The following is a 12,854-nucleotide window of genomic DNA, read 5'->3' on the forward strand; positions in this document are numbered from 1 at the left end:
GACCTCTGGAAGGGGGTGCAGAGGGTGGGAGAGCCCACCTCTGACCCCGGTGCAACCTGAGTGGATAAGTCCTGGGTTGGAATGGCGTTCTAGGTGTACCCCTCGCCGGAGGAGGAGGAACCCTAGAAGAAGAGGTAAGGGGAGGAGAGCCTTCCCTGAGACTCCTGGTCCGCCTGAGGTTGTAGGCCTTAGGCTGGAGAACCAGTGGCAGTCTAGTCCTGCCTTGCAGACAGGAAGAGTGGAGAATGGCTCCTATTTGCCAGGGGTTACTACCCCCCGCTCTGCGAATTGGCATGGACCAGTGGCACCTGGGTGGCCCAGGGCCTGGTCCTGGCCGCGGACAACTTGGGAGTACCAGTGAGGTAGCCCAGTTGGTCCAGACAGTGTGTTTAGAGGGAATCCCATGGGTTCACCGTGGCGTAGAACAGGAGGGTGTCCCTGCAGTTGCGGGCCTGCGTCCGTGTTCTATCGCCCCAAGCAGGGAAGTCCATCACGGTGGTGATTGGTCTCCCCTGCGTTTTGGCTGGAAGGGGGTTATGTTGGACTTTGGCCCATAGGGCAGGTTCACCCCTAGACTTTTTGCTTGAAATGGTGACCTGGAGATGGTGATTTTGGGATTCTGCGCACTTTCACTGTGTCCCAGTGGAAAGTGCGTGCGCACTCTGAGTGCATGTGCTGAGCTAGGCCTGCCCGCCCATAGGAATGCATGGGGAATGTATGTGTCCCTGGTAGTTCCTGATGCGTGGGGTGTACAGGCTTGAGTCTGGTATGTGTGAACTCGTGAGAGTGAATGCTGCGAGATGGTGTATGCAGCATGTATGTGTCTAGTAGCGAAGCGCCATTTCTAGACATGGCTGTACGTGTGCTGTGAGGGTGCTGGCGTGTGATTGGCTGGAGCTGGCTGGCATGCCAGGCTCCAGGAAGTCTGGATGGGTCTGCCCGGTGGTGAGTGGGAGATTAGCATGAGTGATGTGTGGGAGGAGTGTACCTGTGTCCTGGATGGGCTGGGTTTTCCCCACACAATGCTGGCTCCGCCCCCCTGTGGTGTGTCTAATGACCCAAGCCCTGCCAGTGAATAGAGAGGGTGGTTGAGGTAAACAGAGTACTCAAGAACCAGCTGCGACTGGTTCCGCCCCCACTCTGCACCCTTGAACAAAGGAATGCACTGTATAAAAATGGGGCTGTGTCCCCACTGAAGTTGTTCTCTTCTAGGATCCTGAGGGGCTGCTGCTGCTGGCGCTGGGCCAGAGGACCGCCACTTGGACTGTCTCCCTGCCTGGAGACCCAGTGTGCTGGCTCTGGGCCCAGCCTTGCCCCTCTGCCTACTGCCCTGCTTGCTGAGGGCACCTGGGAGCGCTTTATCCTGTTTGTAGCGCTAGGAGCGCGCTTTATGCCCTCTAGCGCTTGGAAGCGATTTGTTTCTGATTATAGCGCTTGGAGCGCTGTGATTGTCCGCCTAGCGCAGGGAGCGCTGGAAATTGCCTGTTAAGCGCTGAGGAGCGCTTTGCCTGCCTAGCGAGTGCCTACCTCGCTTTATAATTGATTAGGAGGCCGGTGCCCACCCGGCATTGCCCAGGTCCGTGGTTTATTGGATTCACGAGGGAGCCCACTCCTCGGATCCTGGGAGCCCGCCTGCCTGCCTAAAAACGAGCCGCCGCGCTGCCCGCGGCGACCCGGAAGTCCCGCCTCCCTACCCCCAGGGCCGCGCTGCCATTGGCGGCCCCAGAGGAAGTCAGGCAGATTGCTACCTGACGAGGCCAGGCAGGAGACAGAGTAAGCAGCCGGCCGCGCTGGGATTGGCCCAGGCGGTCGAGCCCCCCTGCCGCGTCATCGGAGGAGCGGAGGGACAGGAGACAGAGGAAGCAGCCTGCAGCATCTCGGCGAGGCTCCAGAGTGAGGGGGAGCCCCGCCCGCGGCCCCTGCAGCGCCGCCCAGAGAGGAGCAGCGCGAGAGGAGCCGTCCTGCAGCAGCCGAAGCCGGTGAGTGACTGCTCAGGGAGAGGGGGGCATCGGGGCACATTGACGGTGCCCGCCCCTCCCCTCCAGTGCGAAGCTCACGGCGCCACATTTGTGCAGAGCCCAGAGAGGCTCCCGCCCACATCTTCTTTCGAGCCTGCGAGGCTCCACCGGCAAAGGGGGCATTGGTGTCTCTAGAGTCCCCCGAGTGGGACTCCAACGAAGGGGCAAGTGTTCTTAGAGCCCCGAGGCTCTTGGGGGCATTGCTTGATGTTAATAGCCCTGAGAGGCTCAGGGGGCATCACCTTTATTTGTTTAGAGCCCAGCGAGGCTCAACGGTGCCACAGTCGCGTTTAGAGCCCTGAGAGGGGCTCAAGGGGCCTTCATTGATTTCGAGTCCCCAGAGGGGGGACTCCAACGTTGGTGCCACATTTGCAAGAGTCCAGAGAGGCTCTAGGGGGGCATTTTGATTTACTTCTGAGCCCAGAGAGGCTCCGCAGTGCCACAGTGGTGGTTCTTGAGCCAGAGAGGCTCCACAGTGCCCTAACTTTCCCTGCACCAGTTGCCCAGCACTTTGTGGGCAACTGCGACGTTTAGGCCCTGACATTGGGACACAGGGACAGTCACAGGTGGTGACTGATCTAAGTTTTGCGCAATGTTATTGCTGCACCTCTGAATGTATTGTTTATGCGTCATGTGCCTTTACACCTCTGAATGAATGTTATGCATTGCATCATGTGTTTTCCTCTTACACCCCTACAGGTATTGTAATACATAGGTGGTTGTTTTCTCCCTAGTACAGGTGGTGCTAGTGAGGCCCTGTTACCAGTAATGACTGGTTGTATGCTATTACTGAAAGTATTGCTTTATTACTGAAGGTATTGCTTTATTTCTGAAAGTATTATTTCTGAAAGTGCTACTTCTGATTCCTGACAGTGGTCCAGGTGGCCCTGTCTTGTACATATCCCCTGTAAATTCTGCCCGTGCCTCTGGCACATTGTAAAGTGTGTGTTTTATCTAATGTGTTTTGGTGTAATACAAAGGCTATTATTTTTATATAACCTTGTGTGGAGTTTCCTTTGTGGTGGGCCTTTGGTTGTTGTTGCTGGGGTGCGTGCGCAAATACTTAGCCTACATCGCCTCCAAGTTTAGCCTTGCTGCTCGCGCCACGTTACCTAGAGGGTGAGTAGGGGTTATCTTGGCGTGTAACTCCCTTGCCCTGACTTGGGAGTGGTGGTCTCTGACTGACTTTGGCGAAAGCCCTGGCCAGCCGGGGATCCCATTTCCAACAAGGATGAACTGAACTCTGCTCCTCGGCGAGACTAGAATGAGGGGAAGGGTTGCGAGGGAGAGGCAAGTTTGAAGAACAGCAAACAAACACCGACCAGCATCCTGCTGTGGACATGCAACGACTTTATCAAGGTTACTGCCTTGAGGTGCGCATCAACGCACCTTGTAAAGCCGGATTAATAACTGCTTCCAAATATTACATTACAACCGTGGCCTTGCAGTCAGAGCTTTCTATGCCCCGCGTGCGCCATAAAACAACATCCATTGTCAGTCGTTCACACTTTGGTATGTTTGAATGGTTCCCTTGGTCACCTGGTTACAAAGAGGGATAATTCTAAATACAATCCATTGTTTCTGCCTTCGCTCGCAGTGGCTTCAGTTCTTTTGTTTCGGTTTCATCTACAGTGCTCGTGGTCTGCTCTCGGCCCCTAACTCTTTTCATGAACATTTTCTTTATGTTTCTTATTTAGCCCTAAACTTCCTCCAGTCATGTTCAATGAAAAAAGATGTCTGGCGCTTTTTTTTAAATATTATGGAATTGTACAAAGAGTATTTTAGTTCTGCAGATTGTTTCACTGCCACACTTGTTTTCACTCCTACCTCGTCTTCTATTTCCTCAACAAATGTGTCTAATCTTCATTTCGGTAAGGGGCGAATAAGTGTTCGGTCTGAGATCTGTGCAGATCTTGTCCTTCGAAGGCTTGACACACGTCTGACCCACTACGACTTTTATCCTTCCAAAGTTGGTACCACGAGTACCATTGAACGATTACACTAAGTACTTAGGTATTTTTATTTTTTTGGGTAAAGTAATATCAAACTTGTGAATTTACAGCACTGCCCCCACGCTGTGCTTGCTTCCCTGCCCCCTCGCTGTGCTTGCTTCCCTGCCCCCTCGCTGTGCTTGCTTCCCTGCCCCCTTGCTGTGCTTGCTTTCCTGAGTGTGTGTCTTTGGGTGGGTGTGTGTGTGGCTCTGGGTGGGTGTGTGTGGCTCTGGGTGGGTGTGTGTGGCTCTGGGTGGGTGTGTGTGGCTCTGGGTGTGTGTGTGTGGCTCTGGGTGTGTGTGTGGCTCTGGGTGGGTGTGTGTGGCTCTGGGTGGGTGTGTGTGGCTCTGGGTGGGTGTGTGTGGCTCTGGGTGTGTGTGTGTGGCTCTGGGTGTGTGTGTGTGTGTGTGTGGCTCTGGGTGTGTGTGGCTCTGTGTGTGGCTCTGTGTGTGGCTCTGTGTGTGTGGGTCTGTGTGTGTGTGAGTCTGTGTGTGTCTGTGTGTGTGTGTGGGGGTCTGTGTGTGTGTGGCTCTGTGTGTGTGGGTCTGTGTGTGTGGCTCTGTGTGTGTGTGTGGCTCTGTGTGTGTGTGTGGCTATGTGTGTGTGTGTGTGTGTGTGGGTCTGTGTTTGTGTGTGTGGGTCTGTGTGTGGGTCTGTGTGTGTGTGGGTCTGTGTGTTTTTGTGTGGCATTTGCCAGAGATTAAACTATTGGCATTGTAAATGACAATGCCATTTATTTATCTGTTTTCAAAACCAACACATAAATACAAATTTTGTCATTTACAATGCCAATAGCTCAAACTTTTCAACAGGCGAAACCATTGCATTGTAAATGCTTGTTTTCCCTTTCTCTTGCTTTGTGTCAGTCAGATAATTAAAAAAAAAAGAAATTCAGTTAAAAAAATTCGAGTACCTCTGTCCACCACCTGCAAGCACTGGCGCAAAATAAGCACGCATTTATCCACAACACAGGCATCTGTGTTGTACTTTTCATCTCACAAAGAACAGATACCAGCGCACGTTTCCTAATGCAACGAAATGGCCAACACAGGCAAAACGCTGCCCTTTCGTGGTGGTGCAGGCTGGGAGGGGCCACCTACTTCCTGATTGTTCACTGCATAGATTGAGCCTGGGGCTTCAGGCAACTGTTGTGACTGCAAGAGGGTGAGACAGGCAGAGAAAACTTCTTTCGAATTCGGGAGACGCTGTTCACACACCCTAAGTCGCCCTCAAGAGACTGCCAAGGGTACTGTCTAACATTCGCACCTGGAGCCATCTGGGAGAAACATTCCGGTAGGTCTGTGGCAGGCTGCTGGGTTATCGGTTGTTGTTACTCTTTAACTGTCTTTTACGTGCTTTCCCCTCACAATTCACATCACATGACCTGCTGGCCCATTAACAGCGACAGTAGAGAGTCCAGGAAGTGCATGGGCACGAAGTTTGAATTCTCTGCTTGAACTGATTTGATGTGCACTGGTTGGTAGTGGGCGAACCACACTAGAGGGCTGTGTGAAAGGGTGCCATTGATGGACAGTGGAAGAGACCGACACTGGTGGGCAGTGAGAGGCACTGACTGCTGGATGACGTGAGGAGTTTGCTGACAAGTGGGGAGCGGGTTATTGGCAGGCACTGGGGGCAGGTAGATGGGCTACTAGTAAGCAGTGTGAGGTGCAGTGAGCAGCGTGAGGTACTCTCACTGAAGGGCAGCATTAGAAGTTGGTCTGGTGGGCAGTGTGAGGTGCAAGCATTGGGCAGTGTGACGAAAGCTAGCTCTGGTGGACAGTGTGAGGCGCAAGCACGCGTCAAAAGACCTGAAGTGGGAGACTCGCCATTTTTAAAGACAAAATGGTTATCTTTTGGCTGCCTCCCGCCTCAAATTGCCTCTGCTTCAAGAGAAGCAATACATTGTCCCGATTTTTTTTTTTAATCTCCACTTTCCTCTTCTAAACTTCTGGCATGTGTGCGCAAGTATTAAGCAGTGTGGTGACCTGGCCCTAGTGGGCGTTGCTTGAAGCTGGGATTGGTGTAGACAGGGTCGAGAAAGCCTAATTTGCATGAAGTGACAAGTGCTTTTAAACACAGATGTAATCCGAGCTTTGTGTTTTATGTATGGCATTCTTGGTATGAGCTTCAAACTAGTTTTACTGGAAATGGGCTTGCTACAGAAACACATTTGCGAAGCAAACCAGGCCATCCCTGAGAGAAGGGGTGCGCAGTAGCCTTTTACTAAAAGCCCGTACCTCCCTTCTACTGGACAGCTTTTCTTTTATGTGATTCCCATCCGAGCAACTTCCAACAGAGTTTTAGAGCCGACAGTTCATTCAAATACATATTAAAGGACTGCTATAACCCGGACTTGGAACCCAAAACATCCCTGGCAATTTTTGGCAGGCCATCCCTCCATACAGTGCATAGCGTTGGAGCGCAGCGAGCGAGCCTGACCACTGCAAGGGAGCTTGGGGGAGTTCTTCCCTAAGAAAATGTGCACAAAAATGGTGCATTCTACAACACATTTTTTGTTAGATATTAAATTGTATTCATTTTTAAAGCATAGTGAATTATGACTTTACACTGAACCAGGATACGGCAATCTTTGTTGGGGCTCTTCAATGATTGATTCCCTCACTATCACCCCCCACCAGTGCCTCACATCTCTCCATATCCCCTCTCAGGTATTTCACTTGTTTAATAGCGCCTCTCATACAAGTATAGAGTGTCGGAGCATTTTACATCACAAACACATACAGAGGCAATGAATCATACGTGTGTAATTCAATGTATAAAAAAATGTTAGATAAAACAACGGGGACTACAAGGTGTAGGATTCACATGTTGGGTATTTTTAAAGAGTACTTGTCCTGGAGAAACACACATTTGAGTTTCAGAACGTAACACAGTGCTCAGGGTTGACTTCACTAAGAAGAAGTTATTTCTACCCAAACAACCCATTTTTAGCAAAATAAGGATAATGGAAGACTGGGACTGTTGGACTTTGGCCCTTAGGGCAGGTTCACCCCTAGACTTTTTGCTAGAAATGGTGACCTGGCAATGGTGATTTTAGGGATTCTGCGCACTTTCACTGTGTCCCAGGGGAAAGTGCGTGCGCACTCTGAGTGCATGTGCTGAGCTAGGCCTGCCCGCCCATAGGAATGCATGGGGAATGTATGTGTCCCTGGTAGTTCCTGATGCGTGGGGTGTACAGGCTTGAGTCTGGTATGTGTGAACTCGTGAGAGTGAATGCTGCGCAACGGTGTATGCAGCATGTATGTGTCTAGTAGCGAAGCGCCATTTCTAGACATGGCTGTACGTGTGCTGTGAGGGTGCTGGCGTGTGATTGGCTGGAGCTGGCTGGCATGCCAGGCTCCAGGAAGTCTGGATGGGTCTGCCCGGTGGTGAGTGGGAGATTAGCATGAGTAATGTGTGGGAGGAGTTTACCTGTGTCCTGGATGGGCTGGGTTTTCCCCACACAATGCTGGCTCCGCCCCCCTGTGGTGTGTCTAATGACCCAAGCCCTGCCAGTGAATAGAGAGGGTGGTTGAGGTAAACAGAGTACTCAAGAACCAGCTGCGACTGGTTCCGCCCCCACTCTGCACCCTTAAACAAAGGAATGCACTGTATAAAAATGGGGCTGTGTCCCCACAGAAGTTGTTCTCTTCCAGGATCCTGAGGGGGCTGTTGCTGCTGCTGGGCCAGAGGACCGCCACTTGGGCTGTCTCCCTGCCTGGAGACCCAGTGTGCTGGCTCTGGGCCCAGCCCTGCCCCCCTGCCTTGCTGAAGGACTCTGCTGGACCTTTATTTTACTTATAGCGCCTGGGAGCGCTCTCTTTTGGTCCTCTAGCGCTTGAGAGCGCTGTATTTGGCATTTAGCGCAGGGAGTGCTGTAAATTGCCTTTTAGCGCTGAGGAGCGCTTTGCCTGCCTAGCGAGTGCCCACCTCGCTTATTTTGGTTAATTTGCCCCCTGGCAGGTGCCCACCCTGCCAGGGACCTTGCTGCTATATTTTAAGTTTACCTCGAGGGAGCCCACTCCTCGGTAAACTCATCCCCCGCCTAGAAGTGCCTGAAACGGGCCGCCGCGCTGCCCGCGACGACCCGGAAGTGCAGGCCCGTCGGCCAATCCCAGCGCGACCCCGGGGGAAGCGACCGGAAGTCCCGCCCCGCAGCCGCGACCTGGAAGTCAGGCAGGCCGGGGGCAGGAGAGAAGAAACCGGAAGCAGACGGGAGGCCACCCCGTGCTCCGGTAAGGGGAGAAGTCGGCGTCTTTCCTTGTCCCCCCCAGGCTCCCAAAGCGAGGGAGAGCCCAGGGGAGAAGTCTGCAGAGAGCCCCGAGGAGCGGGAGCTCTCGGGAAGCAGCCGACCGCCGCAGGAGACCCGGTGAGTGTGCCTCGAGGGATACGCGACTCACGCGAGATGCGTGAGATTTGGTAGGGGTGGTTGATTTCTCCCTGCTGAAGCGCACAGAAGCGCTGCGAAGCGTCCAGGGGGGCATGATGTGTTTCTGAGTCCCCCGTGAGGGACTCCAACAACCCCACAATTGTGTTTTGAGCCCAGAGAGGCTCAAGGAGGGCACTGTGATTTACTTGGAGCCCAGAGAGGCTCAGGGGGCATTTGCAAAGTTGAGTCCCCCGTGAGGGGCTCCACCAAGGCAGCATTTCGTGTTTAGAGCCCAGAGAGGCTCTTGAGCCCCCACTGTTGTTCTTGAGCCCTGGCAGGCTCAAACATTGTTGCACCAGTTGCCCAGCACTTTGTGGGCAACTGCTACGTTTAGGACCCTGACACTGGACACATGGCGTCCTAGCCCCAACAAGGCCAGAGGGCCTAGGGACAGTCACAGAGGGTGACTTACGTGAGTTTGGCGCAATTGTACTTTCTATGCACCTCTGAATGTATTGTTTATGCGTCATGTGCCTTTACACCTCTGAATGAATGTTATGCATTGCATCATGTGTTTTCCTCTTACACCCCTACAGGTATTGTAATACATAGGTGGTTGTTTTCTCCCTAGTACAGGTGGTGCTAGTGAGGTCCTGGTTACCAGTGGTTACTGGTTGTGTGCTATTTTGTGCTATATCCTATGTACTAAGTGCTATTTCTGAAAGTGCTACTTCTGATTCCTGACAGTGGTCCAGGTGGCCCTGTCTTGTACATATCCCCTGTAAATTCTGCCCGTGCCTCTGGCACATTGTAAAGTGTGTGTTTTATCTAATGTGTTTTGGTGTAATACAAAGGCTATTTTTATATAACCTTGTGTGGAGTTTCCTTTGTGGTGGGCCTTTGGTTGTTGTTGCTGGGGTGCGTGCGCAAATACTTAGCCTACATCGCCTCCAAGTTTAGCCTTGCTGCTCGCGCCACGTTACCTAGAGGGTGAGTAGGGGTTATCTTGGCGTGTAACTCCCTTGCCCTGACTTGGGTGTGGTGGTCTCTGACTGACTTTGGCGAAAGCCCTGGCCAGCCGGGGATCCCATTTCCAACATTGGTGGCAGCGGCGGGATAAGGATTTGTGTTTGCGTTGTACCTTAGTAGTAACTGGCCATACCACAAAGCTCTGCATTTAGATGACCACATTTTTAGGGGATTGTATTGTTGTGGAAGTTCCATTATTTTCTTCTCCTGAAGAGTGTCATTTGATTGTGTTCAGTACATTTGTCCCCCGCCCTGCTTCCAGAGTTTGGTACCTGTGTCGCTTTTGGTCAGGTTGAGAAGTCAGGGGTGGTAGAAACTGCCTTACCGATCCGAGGGGAGGGTGTGTGTGGATGAATGGTGTGTTTTCCTGGACGCATGAGTATGAGTTCTCTTTGATAAGGAGATTGTTGAAGTTTTGGAATTGTGTACTCTTACTTCAGATTGCTAAGTCCCCTGTGTTGCACGTGTCTGTAAGCATCTTGCCAAGATGGAGTCTGCTTTTAATGTCTGGGGTCTGTTTTTGCATGAACTGAGAGAGTTTTGCGAAGAGAGAGACATTGCAGTGAATGAGTCAGACACCCAGTCCCAACTTAGGGGTAACCTGATCCAATGGCAGAAGGATGACTGGGAGCGTGAGCACAGTGAGGAGAGGGCCCTGGTCTCACACCATGAGGGTGGTGGGGCAGAGGGGAGCCCTGACGAGTCTGAGGAGGAGGAAGAAGATGACAGCACAGGGACGCCAGCAGAGAGTGAGGACCCCATAGATAGGGAGTCCCTTGCTGGGTCCAGTTTAGGAGGCAGCGCCTCATCCCTTTCCCTGTCCCCAGAGGAGCTGGAAGATAGGAGGAGAGAAAGGGAGCACCAGCTGGCTTTAGAAAAGCTCAGGTTGGAGCATGCCCAGGCTATGGCACAGCTGGGCATTAGAAGGCAACAGCTGGAGGTTAAGAAGCAACAGCTGGAGACCGAGAGGGTCTTAGCACAGGACAGGATAGAGGAGGCTGAGAGGGCCGCCACCAGAGGCAAAGTAGCTCTGGAGGGTAGACTATCCCCTGCGCGCAGTGTTGAGTGTCTGGATCCCCCAGGGAGGGTTGGGTCCAGTGGTGGCAGCTATTTAAATCCCAGTGTAGAAATTCCCAGTTCCCAGAGTATGGTTCCTGTTTCCCCAGAGGAGGAGAATAGGTTGAGGTTTAGGAACCTTAGGAAACCGTCTCACCAGTCTTGGGAAGACTTTGAGGATGACTGTTGTGAAGCCCTGTGTGATTGGGTACGGGAGCCCACGAAATGTGATTGGGACCTATTGTTCGATATGTTTCTCAGAGAGCAGTTGCTCAGTTGTTGTTCACCAGGGTTGCGCCAACACCTGTTAGGGTGTGGATTGTCTGAACCATGTGAGCTGGCAGAGGAAGCAGACCGCTGGGAAGGGACCAGAGGTTCTGTAGAGTCATTGGTGAGTGACTCCAAAAGTAGTGGGTCAGGGATCTTCCAGCCCAGCGTGGTGGAAGAGGCTCAGTGTAGCCCAGCTAGGTCCCTGGTTAGTGAGAAGGGTGTAGGGGCTGACTGCCTGGCTCAGTGGAGCAGGAGTCAGTGGGTGGCTGAGAGCCCCCAGAGGCCCGAAGCCCTGTCTCAGAACCTGGGTGGTTTCTTGAGGGAACACCAGGTTGGGGACCTAGGCTGTCCTGTTAACCCAGTTGAGGAAGATCTCCTAGTGAGTAGAGGACCTGGAGCGTCTGTAACCAGAGCTCCTATGGTTCTAGAGTCTGGCAGTACCGCTCCGATAGGGAGGGTACAGGAGTCCAGAGTGAGGAGTGATTGGGGGAGTTCCCCAGTGGAAGGACCAGTGGGTCAGGGACTACCCAGTTGGGCTAGGTTCCCGTGTAGTGACCATGGTAACACCACTTCTGGTCTGGGGGATCGTCACGCACTGTCAGGTGGACAGAGGGCGGGAGATCTGCGCCAGACAGACAGTCACGCAACAGATGTGACATTTGTTAGCCTCAGGGGGATTGCGTGTGAATCCCCAGAAGTCCTGGAGTGCCAGGCAATTGTTCCACCGAAGGTTTTAGACCAGAGGTTGGAAGGCCAGGTTCAGGATCAGCCTGACCTGAAGGGTAGGACGACTGTAACCAGTGTCCTGACCGGTTCTTCTTCCAGAGGAACTTCTCCAGGTGGGAGAGGGCAGACCTCTGGAAGGGGGTGCAGAGGGTGGGAGAGCCCACCTCTGACCCCGGTGCAACCTGAGTGGATAAGTCCTGGGTTGGAATGGCGTTCTAGGTGTACCCCTCGCCGGAGGAGGAGGAACCCTAGAAGAAGAGGTAAGGGGAGGAGAGCCTTCCCTGAGACTCCTGGTCCGCCTGAGGTTGTAGGCCTTAGGCTGGAGAACCAGTGGCAGTCTAGTCCTGCCTTGCAGACAGGAAGAGTGGAAAATGGCTCCTATGTGCCAGGGGTTACTACCCCCCGCTCTGCGAATTGGCATGGACCAGTGGCACCTGGGTGGCCCAGGGCCTGGTCCTGGCCGCGGACAACTTGGGAGTACCAGTGGGGTAGCCCAGTTGGTCCAGACAGTGTGTTTAGAAGGAATCCCATGGGTTCACCGTGGCGTAGAACAGGAGGGTGTCCCTGCAGTTGTGGGCCCGCGTCCGTGTTCTATCGCCCCAAGCAGGGAAGTCCATCACGGTGGTGATTGGTCTCCCCTGCGTTTTGGCTGGAAGGGGGTTATGTTGGACTTTGGCCCTTAGGGCAGGTTCACCCCTAGACTTTTTGCTAGAAATGGTGACCTGGCAATGGTGATTTTAGGGATTCTGCGCACTTTCACTGTGTCCCAGGGGAAAGTGCGTGCGCACTCTGAGTGCATGTGCTGAGCTAGGCCTGCCCGCCCATAGGAATGCATGGGGAATGTATGTGTCCCTGGTAGTTCCTGATGCGTGGGGTGTACAGGCTTGAGTCTGGTATGTGTGAACTCGTGAGAGTGAATGCTGCGCAACGGTGTATGCAGCATGTATGTGTCTAGTAGCGAAGCGCCATTTCTAGACATGGCTGTACGTGTGCTGTGAGGGTGCTGGCGTGTGATTGGCTGGAGCTGGCTGGCATGCCAGGCTCCAGGAAGTCTGGATGGGTCTGCCCGGTGGTGAGTGGGAGATTAGCATGAGTAATGTGTGGGAGGAGTTTACCTGTGTCCTGGATGGGCTGGGTTTTCCCCACACAATGCTGGCTCCGCCCCCCTGTGGTGTGTCTAATGACCCAAGCCCTGCCAGTGAATAGAGAGGGTGGTTGAGGTAAACAGAGTACTCAAGAACCAGCTGCGACTGGTTCCGCCCCCACTCTGCACCCTTAAACAAAGGAATGCACTGTATAAAAATGGGGCTGTGTCCCCACAGAAGTTGTTCTCTTCCAGGATCCTGAGGGGGCTGTTGCTGCTGCTGGGCCAGAGGACCGCCACTTGGGCTG

General features: G+C 53.2%; 1 protein-coding gene across 2 annotated transcripts in view; it reads left to right on the forward strand.

The window, feature by feature from the left end:
* The window catches only part of LOC144768631 (uncharacterized), a 1,076,067-nt gene that overhangs the window by 784,279 nt on the left and 278,934 nt on the right, over positions 1-12,854 (forward strand). The window contains exon 1 of one of the 2 annotated variants that reach the window (XM_078652441.1): positions 5,123-5,302. The exons of the other annotated variant lie outside the window; for it this stretch is intronic. The gene's annotated coding sequence lies outside the window, so the exon portion shown is untranslated. Of the gene's footprint in view, positions 1-5,122; positions 5,303-12,854 lie in introns of those variants that run through there. 2 annotated transcript variants of the gene reach the window in all.

The sequence above is a fragment of the Lissotriton helveticus genome, chromosome 7 (genome assembly GCF_964261635.1).
Source record: "Lissotriton helveticus chromosome 7, aLisHel1.1, whole genome shotgun sequence".
Taxonomy (NCBI): Eukaryota; Metazoa; Chordata; class Amphibia; order Caudata; family Salamandridae; genus Lissotriton; species Lissotriton helveticus.